We start from the raw sequence: 5000 nt of genomic DNA on the forward strand, positions 1-5000 counted from the left end.
AGTCTGGTGGTTGGGGTTTGGTTGGGGGGGGGGGTGGATGGGGGGGTGGTTTGGTTGGGGGGGGGGATGGGGTTTGGTTGAGGGTTTGGGAAGGAGAGTCTGGTGGTTGGGGTTTGGTTGGGGGTGGGGGGTTTGGTTGGGGGGGGGTTGGTTGGGGTTTGGGAAGGAGAGTCTGGTGGTGGTGGATGTGGTTGGGGTTTGGTTGGGGTTTGGAAAGGAGAGTCTGGTGGTGGTGGATGTGGTTGGGGTTTGGTTGGGGTTTGGAAAGGAGAGTCTGGTGGTGGTGGATGTGGTTGGGGTTTGGTTGGGGGTGGGGGGTTTGGTTGGGGGGGGGTTGGTTGGGGTTTGGGAAGGAGAGTTTGGTGGTTGGGGTTTGGTTGGGGGGGTGGTTGGGGTTTGGGAAGGAGAGTTTGGTGGTGGTTGGGGTTTGGTTGGGGTTTGGGAAGGAGAGTCTGGTGGTGGTGGATGTGGTTGGGGGGAGGGTTGGTTGGGGGGGGGGGGGGGGAGGGGGTTTGGTTGGGGTTTGGGAAGGAGAGTCTGGTGGTTGGGGTTTGGTTGGTGGGGGTTTGGTTGGGGGGGTGGGGGGTGGATGGGGTTTGGTTGAGGGTTTGGGAAGGAGAGTCTGGTGGTGGTGGATGTGGTTGGGGTTTGTAGGGGGTTTGGTTGGTCACCATTAGTAGTAGTTAGTAGTATAGTTGATGAAATTATCTCATCATGATTATTATTATTATCATTATGATAATGAGGATGATAATGGTGATGCTGATGCTGATCATCATTATTATGACGGTCATCACCATTACGATTATGGATATAAGAATAAATTTTGATAATGGTGATGATGATTAAGATGATGCTAATGATGCTAGTAAAAGTAATGAGAATAAAAGTAAAACTAATGACCATCCTACTACAAAATCATTATTACACTCATTATATCTCCCATCATTACTGATATCACAATTATCGCTCCGTTTACCCTCAGCTATTCTACCGCCCATGTCAGCGATGTTGTTACAGCAACCATAAATAATTACAGCATGATAACCATTAAATTCATACAGGTCTAAGTCATTCGTCACTATCCTAATCCGGTGGAATTAACCCGCAAACAAAGAGGATTTCCTTTGTGTTCGTTGTTTGTCTGTGTCTTCCGCTTCATACAAGTTGATGGGCGTGTATGCATGATTTAGGCGGGGCGGAAAAGTTGATGGAAAGCGAAATCTGACGTTTGGTTGTCTGTTCGGCTCTCTCTCTGTCTCTCTTTCTCTCTCGCTTTCGCTCTGTCTCTGTCTCTTTCTCTCTCGCTCTCGCTTTCTCTTGCTTTTGCTCTGTCTCTATTTCTGTCTCTCTATCTCTCTCTCTCTCTCGCTTTCGCTCTGTCTCTTTCTCTTTCTTTCTCTCTCTCGCTTTCGCTCTGTCTCTTTCTCTTTCTTTCTCTCTCTCGCTTTCGCTCTGTCTCTGTCTCTTACTCTTTCTCTCTCTCTCTCTCTCTCTCTCTCTGTCTCTCTCTGTCTCTCTCTCTCTCTTTCTCCCCCCCCTTTCTCTTTCTCTCTCCCTCCCTCCCTTCCTCTCTCTTTCTCTTCCTCCCTCCCTCTCACCCTCCCTCTCTTTCCTTCTCCTCCCCCTTACCATAATCTCAAAGCTCCCTCCCACCCGCACGTCAATCCACAAACGCCTACACACGCTGTCATTCTAAAAATCCCCCCCCCCCTCCCCCCAAGTCGCGGAGAAAGATTTCCAAAATCGATACACAATCCTGCATATGTCTTTGTTGTCAGACAATAAGCAAAGGATTCCCGAACCATGTCGTGGGGGAACCATTCGAACCATTTAGACTTATAAGGGAACGTATAGAAACGGTTCACACCTCGCTAAGTCTGGTCCATAAATCAGAGGGCATTGTACCGCATGCGTGGATAGTAGGACTCACACATTGCGGTCCAACACAAGAATGATTGACGTGTCGCATAAACGTACAGGTATACATGCCCACACCCACACCCACGTGCCTAGAGAAGTAAACACACCTAAACACAAGGGACAGTTATAGAAACGCGTAGAGACATATACGCTCATAACCCCCCCCCCAAAAAAAAAAAAATAATAATAATAAATAAAATAATAATAATAATAATAAAAAAAAATAAATAGATAGAAAAAAAAAAGAAAAGAATAGAATAAATAAATAAAAAATAAAGTGAGAGAAGTTAACACACTCAAAACACCGATGACAGATACACTAACATGTATAGGCACACATACACCTACGTGCACACATCCAAAGGAGACATACAGAGAGGAGTAAACACACTCAAACATAAGTACAGACACAGAAACACGAACTCACACACACACACACACACACACACACACACACGCACGCACACAATTTATCCTCTCCTCAGTATGAATTTGTACACATACCCGTATTTACATAGTCGCTGTATATATATCGAGTGCAAATGCAATGACAAAATCCTTTTTTTTTCCTCACTCTGTCGAATCCCTTTTTTTCAATACACTGGAATATTCGGCGCCAAATGACGTAGATGTTGATTTGCAACACCTGCACGTGACGTACCATTGGCGTTGCATGATCCGGTTATCCTGTTCTCACTCGACGAAACTGCGAGAAAAGAGAATTCATTTCTTCTTCTTCTTGTTCTTCTTCATCTTTTTCTTCTTGTTCCGTCTTCTCCTTTGCAAATTTGTGTCTTTGTTTTTTTTTTTTTTTTTGCTTTTTTTCTTTTCTTATCTTTTTAATTATTATTTTTCTTCTTCGTCGTTTCTGTTTCTTCTCCTTCTCGTTATCATTATCCTCATCATTATTGTTGATATCATCATTATACATTCTCGTCATCCTTATTATCATTATCATCGTATTCATCATTATTATCATCATCGTTGCTGGTATAATCAATTTTATTCGTGTTATCATCTTCCTCATTAATATTACCAATACCATTATCATTATCATTATCATCATCATCATCGTCATCATTCTCGTTTCTACCATTATTCACTAGCGTCGCTGATATTTTTATCGTCTCTTTCTTCTTCATCATCGTCGTTTATCTCTTTCTCTCTCTCTTTCTTTCTCTCCTTCCCTACCTTCCTCTCTCTCTCTCTGTCTCTCTCTCTCTTTCTCTCTCTCTCTCTGTCTCTCTCTCTCTCTCTCTCTCTCTCTCTCTCTCTCTCTCTCTCTCTCTCTCTCTCTCTCTCTCTCTCTCATTCTCTCTCTCATTCTCTCTCTCACTCTCGCTCTCCCTCTCCCTCCCTCCCTCCCTCCCTCCCTCCCTCCCTCTCTCCCCTTCCGTCACCCTCCCCCTCTTTCTCTCTTTTCAAGTTATTTATTCATTTACCTAATTATGTATTCATTTATTTATTTAAAGGCATGTCCGTCCACACAAATTTCACAGGTGATTTATAGTTCCCAGTAAAGGAGTGCAATAAATATATTAATAAATGAATAAAGACAGTGCTGTTTGGGGGGAGTATTGGATATTTCTGAAATATGAAGGAATTTGAGAAAGTGGAATTTGTTGAAAATAAGATTTGTATATCTATAAAGTTCACTAGTGGTAAACGAAAGTCTTAAATATATATGTAAAGATAGATAGATATATGAATACGTGTGAATATAATATTTAGGATTATCGTACCAACAGTAGTAAATTATTTAAAGAAATGGCGAAATAATTAAATGACTAAAATTATTGTTATAGTAGTGCTAATAAGATATTGAAATTGATAAAAATGATGATAATAATGGCAATCAACTTTGGAAGACTAAACTTTCTTATAACTACACTAAACTCGAATATTTTATACCCATTTTACGAACTGAATGAAATATACTACATACTAAAATTTATTATAAGTGAACAGTATCACACTTACCTTAAGATATCTTGCTATAACTTAATCCTGTAATATTTTACTAATTACAGTATATTTGGTCAAACTGAATTTCAGAAGTAAAAAAAAAAAAAAAAAAAAAAAAGTAAACTTAACAAAGATCTGAAAACTTTTAGAAGTAAATTAACTACCCCCCCCCCCAACAAAAAAGGAGAAAGAAGAAGAAGAAGAAAAAAAAGGAATTCTATAAACTTGACCGGATCAGGTATGTGGCCACCGCTCCCAAAGGGGTCTCCAGATCACAGTTCATGTACAAGCTGTCGGAAGGAGAGGCGAAAAATTACTTTTTTATAGGGACACAAAAATGCCTTTTCTTTCTTTCTTTCTTTTTTATAATGCGTTTCTAACCTATGATTTCGCTTGTAAATGAGTTTAAGCAACATACACTGACTGTTCACAACATGATTTTAAGCAACATACACTGACCATTCACAACAAAATAATTGTTAAGTATATTTCTGGAACATTCGAACTTACCTCAGCATCACACACAGTTCTCACAGACAGCAAAGTATTGGCGGGATCAGACAGGCAGGTGACACCTTTCTAATTTTCTGTTGCAACTCTCTTGTGCAATGGATCAAATGTATCCACTGCACCTTTGGATTAATTGTAGTATTTAATCCCCATTCTCAGTCACGAGCGGCTGAATGTCCTCTAAGACTAAACTAGGGTATATGGTACCCGATTTTGTTTTGGGTATATGGTACCCGATTTTGTTTTGGGTTTATGGTACCCGATTTTGTTTTCGGCAAGGGACGAGGTACCTGAATTCATGCCTATGGAAAAATCTAAAAAATTAAGGTTAGGGAAAAAAAGGAAGTTGATAAGTAATATTGGTACGCGCGCCCCCCCGGGAAAGTGTCGAGATCTGTATTACGTCACAGTTTAGCTTTCTAGGAAGTTAATGAGACTTATAATAATAATAATCTATTACAATAATCATATTTCTATCATTAGTAGGAATAACAGTAGGAATAGCAGTAGTAATATTAATGATAGTAATGATAATAACAACAAAACCAATTTGATAATAATAATCAAAACAATTAGATAAAGATAAAAATAATGATGATCCT

Source organism: Penaeus japonicus, unplaced genomic scaffold, assembly GCF_977035675.1.
Source record: "Penaeus japonicus unplaced genomic scaffold, GWHDUDI00000001_assembly GWHDUDI00000004, whole genome shotgun sequence".
NCBI lineage: Eukaryota > Metazoa > Arthropoda > Malacostraca > Decapoda > Penaeidae > Penaeus > Penaeus japonicus.